General features: G+C 51.7%; 1 long non-coding RNA gene across 1 annotated transcript in view; it reads right to left on the bottom strand.

Moving 5' to 3' along the window:
- Window positions 1-8875, bottom strand: part of LOC149454469 (uncharacterized) — a 38541-nt gene extending 29666 nt beyond the window's left edge. The window contains exon 1 of the long non-coding RNA XR_016314207.1: window positions 8739-8875. This is a non-coding gene — a long non-coding RNA (uncharacterized LOC149454469). The remainder of the gene's footprint in view (window positions 1-8738) is intronic.
- Window positions 8876-13407: the final 4532 nt, after the last annotated feature.

Raw genomic sequence — 13407 nt, 5'->3', positions numbered from 1 at the left:
CAGTCATGCAACGCTGCACCTAAATTGAATTTACGTATTTTTTTCCCACAAATAGAGCTTTCTTTTAGTGGTATTTTTTCACCTCTGGGGGGTTTTTTTTGCGCTATAAATGAAACAACATCAACATTTTTTTAACAAGAACAATATTTTCTACTTTCTGCTATAAAGCATATCCAATAAAAATTTTTTAAAAAATCAAATTTCTTTAGGCCAAAATGTATTCTGCTACATATTTTTGATTGGTTTGCGCAAAAGTTATAGCATCTACAAATGGCAGTATATATACTGGATTTTTTTTTCTTTTATATACTAGTAAATGCGCGATCAATGATATATTGGGACTGCAATATTGCAGCGAACAGTCTGACACTAACTGACACTTTGTGGGAACCAGTGACACTAATACAGTGATCAGTGCTAAAAATATACACTGACGCTATTCTAATCACACTGGTTGGGAAGGGATTAAACATTTAGGGCGATCAAAGGGTTAATTGTGTGCCTAGCCAGTGTTTTTTGTGTGTACAGTGCACTGTTTTTACTAGGCAACCTGCTAGATTTTATTCCCCTGCATGAAATCTAGCAGATCACAGCTGACAGATCACAGCTCTGTTTACATAGGCAGAGCTGTGTTCTGTGAGGTTTCATGCACACTAGGATTTTTCAAATTACGGGAGGAATCGCCGCGATTCTGTCTGCGATTTGAAAATGCACTGTAAAAGTGTGAAAACGTGCGATCGAATTTTCAGGTGCCATTAATTTCAATGGCACCTGAAAACGCAGGGTGTTTTTGCCTAAGGTTCTGGAAATTTTTTTGTGCGTTGCACGTCCCGCAATTTAGCCGCACAGAAAAACACGCTGTGATCACGGCAAACACGCCCTTCATTTTCAGATGCCATTGAAATGATTGTTTTCATACGTTTTCAAAATGTTGGCAGAATTGCGGTGATTCCATCCACAGTTTGAAAAAAATATAGTCTCCTCGGCGATCAACAGGTGCCAGTGCACGTCCATTGGCCAGCACCTGTTGATCGGCTTCTGCTGTGTCCAATCACAGTAGAAGCGGTGCTCCAGCGGCAGGCGTGTACCCCCAGTGGCAGAAATGCAAAATCACATTTATATACGTGATTTTGCACAGAACGTTCGCCCTGTAACAGTAAATCTGCTATAGGGCATACGGAAAGTGATATGATAGTACGGTATTAATCACATCTCTGCTTCCACCATGTTATTTATTTCAGGTACTTATATAGCGCCATCAATTTACGCAGCACTTTACATATATATATTGTACATTCACATCAGTCCCTAACCCTCAAGGGGCGTACAATCTAAGGTCCCTAACTCACATTCATACATACACATACTAGGGACAATTTAGACAGGAGCCAATGAACCTACCAGCATGTCTCTGGACCATGTACTCTCATAATATAATCAAATGAAATGCAATCATATTCATGAATAAAGTATCTCAGTGCTGTTGTCTGATGCAAAGTGGTCGATCATATTCCGCATTTGCTGATCTACTCAGTTTGATCAAATACAACCGAAAATGAGTCTAAAGCGATTGGAAGGGAAGTTATGGCTCTTCAGTTGTTTGCAGTGTCCAGATCTGGAAGTGATAGGGTTAATAGGAACTGCATGATCTATGACAGGCACAACTGTCACTTTGGGGAGGACAGCGGGATGTTCATAGCTCTACAAATTGTGTGCTTTCCTAACGCACAAACCTGCGCTGCCCTTTAGCAGACGTGCAGCGGTGTTTAATGGTACCTCCAAACATCTGCATCAAAACCATCCAGTTTGCTACAAAATTTGCAAACAGGTAGGGGACTTCCTTGGCACAATTCTCCCATGTAGGACGGTCCATTGAAATGAATGGGCTGCCCTGCACACAACGCATGGGAACGCATGAATCCTGCATCGCACCTGCATGGTATGAACAGAGCCTAAGCATGGTATGCAAATCTGCTACATCTGCTAACGACATTGTCTCTTCCGTGTAACCCTTTCTATCACTGTTATTGGAAACACAGAATTAGGCCCCATTCACACCTAGCATAGTGGGTGCCTGCGTTTCCGTATGTGTTCTTGGCATGTTTTCACGTGTTTCGCACATTGTCAAGCATAGGGAAGCCCTTTCACCCTATGATCGATGTACCTGACAGGCGTGGAGCGTCACACGTTTGTGTACTAACTGCACTTGAGTAGCCATTAATTAATAGCGCCATAGCGTGCCGTGCATTTGCAGGGCGTTTTTCGAATGTTTCTGCACACGTTCCCGGGAACACAAAGGTGTGAATGCGGCTTTAGTTTTTTTTTAATCAAAATTAGGCAGCCCTAGTGAGAAGCATACATTGGTACTCAACCCAACCAGCAATCTACAGAGTAATGACTGGGGGCAGAATGACCTGATCCATAGCAATCAATAAATCTATCGCTCAATCGATCATTCAATCACATTTCAGTGTGCTGTGGCCAAATACCAATTCCACATCTTCCTATTCTGAGCCCCTACAATCCTCCAATAGACATTGCACACAATGCTGTCCTTGCAGTAGGGAACAGTCTTTGTCCTTCCATAGTCTAGGTCTGGTCCTAGGACGGGTAAAGCTGACCATACACCAGTAGATTTTTGAATGAACATCCATATAAAAATTCCCATCTGTACATTCGATGACTTGATGAATGTCATTCTAAAGTACTTCCAAAAATGTTGGCTTTTTAACATTCGATTATGGAATGAAAGGACTTTCCTAAACAAAAATCCCTTTCACGGCTAAAATTTTTCTTCAGATTTTCTCATCACAGCAGCCAAAAATCAACGTCACTTTGACCCCACTAATGAGTAGAGAATCAAACGAACATTCCTAAGGTTCCATTCACACTTCAAAATCGTGCGATTTTTGTTGTGACTTTACAGTGCGACTTTGGCGTTTACCAAGGATGATTGTGCTGTACAAAGTCGCACTCAAGTTGCATGTATATCATTCAGGTGCGACTTTGGAGGGTTTACATTGAAGTCCATGGCCCTCAGGTCGCATGAAAGTCGAAGCCATAGTAATGCAGGAACTACTTTCCAGTCGCTGCGACTTGAAGTCGCACATATATGAATGGTACTCATTGGGAAACATGGGGTGTGCCTTGTCTGGCGACTTTGGACAAGTCGCACAAGTGTGAATGGGCTCTAAAACAAACATTTTCAAACAAAATTCTACTAGTGTATGGCCAGCTTTAGAGTGACAGATCATACACATTACCAGGGGCGGACTGACCATTTGGAAACTCGGGCACTGCCCAAGGGCCCGGGGTCAGTAGGGGGCCCATGAGATGCCCCTGGTACCTTTTTCATAGGCTTTTTTGAGTTTGGGCAAGGACACAGGGGCCCCATGATCCCCTATTGCCCGGGGGCCCCATGAGTTGTCAGTCCGCCCCTACAAATCGATTGTATAGTCTTTCATAATCAACCAGGTCTATCTTATATGAGGGCAAAACCAAAATGATTCTTTCACTTTGTATCCAATGCCGATGTCCTTATGTTACATAATTGGTCTAAAGCTGCCCATACACGTATGGATTTTCACTAGAGAATTTTTGTTTCAAGAATATACATTTGATTTTGTAATCGTTAGCAAGGTCAAATTGATGTGATGGGAAATTTCGAAGGGGCAACAAGAAAAATTTTACTCGATCAAATGAATTTTCAGTGTATGAGGATATTGTTCATTTCAAAATCAAATTTAAAAAGCAAAAGACAATTTCTGAATGACATTCTTCAAATGTGCAAAGAATTTTCATACGACTTTTCTTACAAATAGTCTCATCCGAAAATCTACAGCTTAGGGTCATCATACATAATCCAGCTATACAATCTTTGTACAATCAACTTAAATTGGCCAAAACTATGTAATATGAGGACCTACCCAAACTATTCAATCAATTAGAACCAATCAGAAAGCCTCTTGCACTACATAGTTTTTGTAAGATTGACAGGAGATTTTACAATCAGATTGTAACATGTGTGGTGAGCTTTGTACAATCTGATTGTATGGTGTATGATTATCTTGTATTCTGCTAATTCTGAGAGCCTCCCCCAAGTTTAGTGCATTTAAAGCAACTAGATTGTATTCTGTAATAAACAATTTAAACTGCAGTTGCCCTAAAATTGTAAATAATGGTATGAAGAAAGGACTACACAAGTAGGTTTGTTGGCAGCAGCACACTGAAATCAGTGCTGGTAAAACTCACCACACATGTTACAATCTGATTGTAAAATCTCATTAAAATCTAACAACATCTATGCAATATAAGGACCTCCCTGACTGGATACATATTTAATAGATTAGGTATGTCCTCATATTACACAGTTTTGGCAAATTGTACAAAGATTGTACCGTCAGATTATAATGTGTATGGTGACCCTAAGGCTGACCATACACATTACAATTGAATTTTACAATCTTTGCACCACCAACATTCGATTGACCAAAACTATGTAATATGAGGAAACACCTGGCGAGCAATCTGTCTGCAATCAAGAAGGCCCTTTCACTATAGTTGTTGGTCAATCTACAGGAGGTTATACAATCAGATTGTATAGATGTGATGGGGCTGTGCCCGACTCCCCCCCTGCAGTACCTGTGCCGAGCTCCCCATGTCTCCCCCGCACTACCTGTGCCGAGCTCCCCCTGTACCCTCGCAGTACCTGTGTCAAGCTCCTCCTGTCTCCCCCCCAGTACCAGTGCCGAGCTCCCCCTGTCCCCCGCAGTACCTGTGCTGAGCTCCCCCTGTCCACCCACAATACCTGTGCCAAGCTCCCTCTGTCCCCCCACAGTACCAGTGCTGAACTCCCCCTGTCCGCCCCTAGTACCAGTGCCAAGCTCCCCCTGTACCCCCCAGTACCTGTGCTGAGCTCCCCCTGTCCCCCCGCAGTACCAGTGCTGAGCTCCCCCTGTCCCCCCCCCAGTACCTGTGCCGAGCTCCCCCTGTCCCCATTGCTGTACCTGTGACAAGCTCCTCCTATCCCCCTGCAGTACCTGTGCTGAGCTCTCCCTGTCCCCCCCACAGTACCTGTGCTAAGCTCCACCTGTCCCCCGCAGTACCTGTGCCAGCTCCCCCTGTTCCCCCACAGTACCTGTGCCAGCTCCCCCTGTCCCCCCACAGTACCTGTGTTGAGCTCCCCCTGTCCCCCCCACAGTACCTCTACCGAGGTCCCCCTGTCACCCCTGCAGTACCTGTGTTGAGCTCCCCCTGTCCCCTCCGCAGTACCTGTGTTGAGCTCCCCCTGTCCCCTCCGCAGTACCTGTGCCGAGCTCCCCCTGTCCCCCCGCAGTACCTGTGCTGAGGTCCCCCCGCAGTACTCTACCAAGCTCCCTCTGTCCCCCCCGCAGTACCTGTGCCAAGCTCCCCATGTCCCCCCCACAGTACCTGTGTTGAGCTCCCCCTGTCCCCCTCCCCGCTGTACCAGTGCAGAGCTCCCTCTGTCCCCCTCACATACCTGTGCCAAGCTCCCCCTGTCCCCCCATAGTACCTGTGCAGAGCTCCCCATGTCCCCCCCGCAGTACCGCTGCTGAGCTCCTCCTCCCCCCTGCAGTACCTGTGTCGAGCTCCCCCTGTCCCCCCCATGTCCCCCCCGCAGTACCGCTGCTGAGCTCCTCCTCCCCCCTGCAGTACCTGTGTCGAGCTCCCCCTGTCCCCCTGCAGTACCTGTGCTGAGCTCCCCCTGTAACCCCGCAGTACCTGTGCTGAGCTCCCCCTGTCCCCCCACTGTACCTGTGCTGAGGTCCCCCCGCAGTACCTCTACCAAGCTCCCTTTGTCCCCCCCACAGTACCTGTGCCGAGCTCCCCCTGTCCCCCCACAGTACCTGTACCGAGCTCCCCATGTCCCCCCCGCAGTACCTGTGTTGAGCTCCCCCTGTCCCCCCCGCTGTACCTGTGCCGAGCTCCCCCTGTCCACCCCCAGTACCTGTGTTGAACACCCCCTGTCCCCCCGCAGTACCTTTGCCAAGCTCCCCCCGTCCCCCCACAGTACCTGTGCTGAGCTCCCCATCCCCCCCCCCCCACAGTACTTGTGCGGAGCTCCCCCTGTTCCCCTGCAGGACCTGTGCCGAGCTCCCCCTGTCCCCTGCAGTACCTGTGCTGAGCTCCCCCTGTCCCCCCCGCAGTACCTTTGCGGAGCTCCCCCTGCCCCCTCCTGCAGTACCTGTGTTAAGTTTCCCTTGTCCCCCCCGCAGTACCTGTGCCGAGCTCCCCCTGTCCCCCCGCAGTACCTCTGTTAAGCTCCCCCTATCCCCTGCACAACCTGTGCTGAGCTCCCCCTGTCCCCCCCACAGTACCTGTGCTGAGCTCCCCCTGTCCCCCCGCAGTACCTGTGCTGAGCTCCCCCTGTCCCCCGCAGTACCTGTGCCGAGCTCCCCCTGTCCCCCCGCAGTACCTGTGCCGAGCTCTCCCTGTCCCCCCGCAGTACCTGTGCTATGCTCCCCCTGTCCCCCGCAGTACCTGTGCTGTGCTCCCCCTGTCCCCCCCGCAGTACTTGTGCCGAGCTCCCTGTCCCCCTGCAGAACCGGGGCTGAGCTCCCCCTGTCCCCCCGCAGTACCGGTGCCGAGCTCCCCCTGTCCGCCCGCAGTACCTGTGCCGAGCTCCCCCCGTCCCCCTGCAGTACCTGTGCTGAGCTCCCCCTGTCCCCCGCAGTACCTGTGCCGAGCTCCCCCTGTCCCCCCGCAGTACCTGTGCCGAGCTCCCCCTTTCCCCCCGCAGTACCTGTGCTATGCTCCCCCTGTCCCCCGCAGTACCTGTGCCGTGCTCCCCCTGTCCCCCTGCAGTACTTGTGTCGAGTTCCCCCTGCCCCCCGCAGTACTTGTGCCGAGCTCCCCCTGTCCCCCCGCAGTACCTGTGCCATGCTCCCCCTGTCCCCCCGCAGTACCTATGCCGAGCTCCCCCTGTCCCCCCGCAGTACCGGTACCGAGCTTCCCTTGTCCCCCCGCAGTACCTGTGCCGAGCTCCCCCTGTCCCCCCGCAGTACCTGTGCCGAGCTCCCCCTGTCCCCCCCGCAGAACCGGGGCTGAGCTCCCCCTGTCCCCCCGCAGTACCGGTGCCGAGCTCCCCCTGTCCCCCCGCAGTACCTGTGCCGAGCCCCCCCTGTCCCCCCGCAGTACCTGTGCCGAGCTCCCCCCGTCCCCCCGCAGTACCTGTGCCGAGCTCCCCCCGTCCCCCCGCAGTACTTGTGCCGAGCTCCCTCTGCCCCCCCCCCCCCCCCCGCAGTACCTGTGCTGTGCTCCCCCTGTCCCTCCCCGCAGTACCTGTGCTATGCTCCCCCTGTCCCCCCGCAGTACCTCTGCTATGCTCCCCCTGTTCCCCCGCAGTACCTGTGCTGAGCTCCCCCTGTCCCCCCCGCAGTACCTGTGCTGAGCTCCCCCTGTCCCCCCGCAGTACCTGTGCTGAGCTCCCCCTGTCCCCCCGCAGTACCTGTGCTGAGCTCCCCCTGTCCCCCCGCAGTACCTGTGCTGAGCTCCCCCTGTCCCCCCCGCAGTACCTGTGCTGAGCTCCCCCTTTCCCCCCGCAGTACCGGTGCTGAGCTCCCCCTGTCCCCCCGCAGTACCTGTTCTGAGCTCCCCCTTTCCCCCCGCAGTACCGGTGCTGAGCTCCCTCTGTCCCCCCGCAGTACCTGTTCTGAGCTCCCCCTTTCCCCCGCAGTACCGGTGCTGAGCTCCCCCTGTCCCCTCTGCAGTACCTGTGCTGAGCTCCCCCTGTCCCCTCTGCAGTACCTGTGCTGAGCTCCCCCTGTCCCCCCCGCAGTACCTGTGCTGAGCTCCCCCTGTCCCCTCTGCAGTACCTGTGCTGAGCTCCCCCTGTCCCCCCGCAGTACCTGTGCTGAGCTCCCCCTGTCCCCCCGCAGTACCTGTGCTGAGCTCCCCCTGTCCCCCCCCCGCAGTACCTGTGCTGAGCTCCCCCTTTCCCCCCGCAGTACCGGTGCTGAGCTCCCCCTGTCCCCCCGCAGTACCTGTTCTGAGCTCCCCCTTTCCCCCCGCAGTACCGGTGCTGAGCTCCCTCTGTCCCCCCGCAGTACCTGTTCTGAGCTCCCCCTTTCCCCCGCAGTACCGGTGCTGAGCTCCCCCTGTCCCCTCTGCAGTACCTGTGCTGAGCTCCCCCTGTCCCCTCTGCAGTACCTGTGCTGAGCTCCCCCTGTCCCCCCCGCAGTACCTGTGCTGAGCTCCCCCTGTCCCCCCCGCAGTACCGGTGCTGAGCTCCCCCTGTCCCCTCTGCAGTACCTGTGCTGAGCTCCCCCTGTCCCCCCGCAGTACCTGTGCTGAGCTCCCCCTGTCCCCTCTGCAGTACCTGTGCCGAGCTCCCCCTGTCCCCCCGCAGTACCTGTGCTATGCTCCCCCTGTCCCCCGCAGTACCTGTGCCGTGCTCCCCCTGTCCCCCCGCAGTACTTGTGCCGAGCTCCCCCTGTCCCCTCTGCAGTACCTGTGCTGAGCTCCCCCTGTCCCCTCTGCAGTACCTGTGCTGAGCTCCCCCTGTCCCCCCCGCAGTACCTGTGCTGAGCTCCCCCTGTCCCCTCTGCTGTACCTGTGCTGAGCTCCCCCTGTCCCCTCTGCAGTACCTGTGCTGAGCTCCCCCTGTCCCCCCGCAGTACCTGTGCTGAGCTCCCCCTTTCCCCCGCAGTACCTGTGCTGAGCTCCCCCTGTCCCCTCTGCAGTACCTGTGCTGAGCTCCCCATGTCCCCCCGCAGTACCTGTGCTGAGCTCCCTCGCAGTCCCCTGTCATCGCTCACACGTGTCCCCGACTCCCCGGACTCCAGACTTCTCCCAGCCCGGCACCAGCCGCGAGCCGCTCTACTCCTCTCCGCCAGCCGATTGGTCCTGGAGGCGGTGCCGCGGCTCCCCAGTTGCTAGGCTGCGTTGTTAGGGAGCGTTGCCGGGCGACGGTGACGCTCACAGCATCCCAGGAGCATCTTCCGAGGGAGGAGCGGCCGGTGTGATGAGGATGAAGGCAGAATCCTCATCATGTGAGGGGCTGTCATGGTGTGAGCGGGGGAGGTGATCTCCTCGGAGGACGCCAGTCCTTTGTTATCTGCTCCACACAGCGGGATCATTTCCTCCTAGACATCCTACAATCACCCACTGCCTAGAAGGCTCGGATTGGCTCCCTTAAGCCCCATACACACCATGACAATATCGGACGAACGATCGTCCATTTTTGTATTTCCAGGAAAGTGAAGAGGTTACTAAAGTTATGAAAATTCTCCTATGACAGAAAAACAATTCGGAAGTGACGTCATGTATTTGTATTGTATTTTCAGAAAAACACTGCGCTGATTAAACGAAAATCGTACGATCCGGCGCGGTACCAGACCAATTATCGTGTTTGTCCCGTCAAATAATGTCGGACAAAAGTTGTGTACTAATGATCAGATTATCGTGCAATCGCTACAAAAGCGGCATTTTTGGCACAATTTTCTGATCATGTGTACTGGGATTTAGGTTAGATGTACAGTTGGGGGTGGTAAAGGTGTACATTTGAGACAGGTTTTTACCACCTCCCCCTCTTGTGCTGCAATAGGCAGAGGACATGCCATGGTCCCGCGGCAAAATCTCCCCGACATGTAGCATATAATGTGTACTAGCGTCTCCTATGTGTAATGCACGCAGTTATAGTGCGTTTGTCAGCAACAATGGGGTTAAAGCAGGCGGCGAGGAAGCGTCACATCACCTCCATCACTGCCTGCCACTCTCCTCTGAAGCACAATCCAAGCACGGATCGGACTTCAGTGGAGAGGTAGATTTGGACACATGTCCAGCCATCTACCCAGAAGCTAGGATCACATCTGAGGGGGGTGGGAAGGCATGTGAATCACACATCTACCCTCACCCACAGCAGAGACGCACTGCTGTTTACCAGATGCAGGGGGGTTCCATTAATCCTAAACAGTGCTGGATCTAGGGGGGATGCTGGGGTGGGGTGTGGTGGGGTGTGCCCACCAAGATTTTAGCTGTGCCCCCCCAGGTCTCTTAAAGTGCATCCTCTGATCCATGAGCCAGTCTAATGCAGACATTTGATGTAAGGGGGCACTCTGATGGTAACAATCCCTGTAAGGGGGGCACTCTGATGGGAACAATCCCTGTAAGGGGGGGCACTCTGATGGGAACACCTGATGTAAGGGGGCACTCTGATGGGACACCTGATGTAAGGGGGCACTCTGATGGGACACCTGATGTAAGGGGGCACTCTGATGGGACACCTGATGTAAGGGGCACTTGGATGGAGACACCTGATTTAATGGGGTACTATGTTGGGGACACCGGATGTAAGGGGGCACTCTGATGGAGACACCTGATGTAAGGAGGCACTTTGATGGAACACCTGATGTAAGGAAGCACTCTGATGGAGACACTTGATTAATGGGGTACTCTGTTGGGGACACCTGATGTAAGGGGGCACACTAACAGAACACCTGATGTAAGGGGCACTTTGATGGAGACTCCTTATTTATTTGTGGTACTCTGTTGGGGACACATGATTTAAGGGGGCAGGCTGATGGGACACCTGATGTAAGGATGCACTCTGATGGGGACCCTAATGTAAAGGGACACACTGTTGGGGACACCTGATGTAAGGGGGAACTCTGTTGAGGACCCTGATGTAAGGGGGCAGTCTGATTTTACCTTAATGCAGGGAATTTTGAATTTTGATCCACTTTATAGTGACATTAAATGATATTCTTATATACACTATATTGCCAAAAGTATTGGATTCAACAGAGGATTGGATTCAGGTGTTTCAATCACCTCCATGGCCACAGGTGTATAAAATCACCACCTTGGCATGCAGACTGCTTCTACAAACATTTGTGAAAGAATGGGTCGCTTTCAGGAGCTCAGTGAATTCAAGCGTGGTACCGTGATAGGTTGCCACCTGTGCAATAAGTCCATCCGTGACATTTCCTTGCTACTAAATATTCCACGGTCAACTGTTAGTGGTATTATAACAAAGTGGAAGAAACTGGGAACAGCAGCAACTCAGCCATGAAGTGGTAGGCCACACAAAATGACAGAGCGGGGTCAGCGCATGCTGAAGCACACAGTGCGCAGAAGTAGCCAACTGTCTGCAGAGTCAATAGCTAAAGACCTCCAAACTTCATGTGGCCTTCAGATTAGCACAACAACAGTGCGTAGAGAGCTTCATAGAATGTGTTTCCATTGCCGAGCAGCTGCATCCAAGCCTTACATCACCAAGTACAATGCAAAGCGTCAGATGCAGTGGTGTAAAGCACGCTGCCACTGGACTCTAGAGCAGTGGAGATGTGTTCTCTGGAGTGATGAATCACACTTCTCTGTTTGGCGGTTGCCAGGAGAACGGTACTAGCCTGGCTGCAATGTGCCAAGTGGAGGGGGGATTATGGTGTGGGGTTGTTTTTCAGGGGTTGGGCTTGGCCCCCTAGTTCCAGTGAAAGGAACTCTTAAGGTGTCAGCATACCAAGACATTTTGGACAATTTCATGCTCCCAACTTTGTGGGAACAGTTTGGGGATGGCCCCTTCCTGTTCCAACATGACTGCGCACCAGTGCACAAAGCAAGGTCCATAAAGACATGGATGAGCGAGTTTGGGGTGGAGGAACTTGACTGGCCCGCACAGAGTCCTGACCTCAACCTGATAGAACATCTTTGGGATGAATTAGAGCGGAGACTGTGAGCCAGGCCTTCTTGTCTGACATCAGTGCCTGACCTCACAAATGCACTTCTGGAAGAATGGTCACACATTCCCATAGACACTCCTAAACCTTCCCAGAAGAGTTGAAGCTGTTATATCTGCAAAGGGCGGGGCCAACTCATTATTGAACCCTACGGACTAGGACTGGGATGCCATTAAAGTTCATGGGCGTATAAATGCAGGCCGACCAATACTTTAGGCAATATAGTGTATATAGGCACTTGTAGAAGGTTTATATGCTTGTGCATTAGTTAACCCTGTTCTGAGCACTTCTAGAAGGTTTATATACTGTCTATAAAAATAATCCAACACACGTATGTTTTGTGCTTCGTACACATATTGATAAGAGGTAGCAAGCGCTATTGGTTGTATATGTTTATTAATGTCTTTCAGATAAGAGATAGCAGCTGCATTTATAGGTATATACGGTATTATTTGGCGCATTTGGTTATTGCACATTAAGTGACCTCCTGTGTTTAGTAGGCAGAAGGGCAGCCACTTAGCATGGGAGCTAGTGGAAATCATTGAAGTAATGGGTCCTACTGCAGTGTTTTCCAGCTTCTAGAGCAGTGGTTCTCAACCTTCCTAATGCCGCAACCCTTTAATACAGTTCCTCATGTTGTGGTGACCCCCAACCAGGGGGCAAAAGGGGATCATGGGGCCCCTGTGTCCTTGCCCAAACTCAAAAAAGCCTATGAAAAAGGTACCAGGAACATCTCATCGGGCCCCCCACTGACCACGGTCCCTCGGGCAGTGCCCGAGTTTCCAAATGGTCAGTCCGCCCCTGCCTCCAACCATAAAATTATTTACCCAGTAATTATAATTCATGAAGTGTCGTTTTACCTCCAATACTGCTGCTTTCAACACAGTAGCTGCTTTTAACAGAGTAGCTGCTTTCAACACAGCAGCTGCTTTCTACACAGTAGCTGCTCTTACACATTGGAAATATGTGTTTTCCGATGGTCTTAGGTGACCCCTGTGAAAGGGTTGTTCGACCCCCAAAGGGGTCGCGACCCATAGGTTGAGAACCACTGTTCTAGAGGGATCCCACAGATATGACACCCTTCACTTTTAATCGTTGATCAAATCCAACACCACCCCGTCCCACAAGACGACAATGCTGCTGTGTAAAGGTGTCTCCCTTGCTCCTCCATTCAGAATGGAGACACCCTGAGGCCTCATTCACACTGGCACACCCAAATCAGTGTTTACATGCATCTAGAGGACATCTGTAAACACATATAAACCAATGTAATGATGTTTCAGTGGTGCCATTCATTCTGTAGGTTTACCTGTGTTTAGGTGCAGGCAGTTTATCTGCTTTAAGGGAAAAAATATCAATCTGTGCCTCCAATATTGGATTAGATGCTCTAAACGTGGCTAAAGTCATGACTGCACCAGAAATTCACTGAGCTGTGCGCAGTTCTTGGAGTTTGATTTTTCTGTCCTGAATGTGGGCTGTCAGCTCTGTAATTGGTAATTGCTGGTTCTCAGCATTCCTGGCTGAAGGAGGCTTTTGCGATTGTCAGAGCTGTTTCTGTTCTGTAGACACAAGGCTGCAGCGCTGTCATGTCCCCTGTCATTCCTTCACTATATTTGTCTAGTGTGATGGAGTAACTTGCTTCCTCTGTTGACAGGAATGGTAAAGCTAACATTTAATTTGCTTATACTTTGCTTTCCCTGGTTCCTCCTTT

This window comes from Staurois parvus, unplaced genomic scaffold, assembly GCF_062004578.1.
Source record: "Staurois parvus isolate SC_StPar_1 unplaced genomic scaffold, SC_StPar_1.0 ptg000426l, whole genome shotgun sequence".
Classification (NCBI taxonomy): Eukaryota; Metazoa; Chordata; class Amphibia; order Anura; family Ranidae; genus Staurois; species Staurois parvus.
The sequence above is the reverse complement of the archived record's forward strand: the minus strand, read 5'-3'. Positions and strand labels throughout refer to the sequence as shown.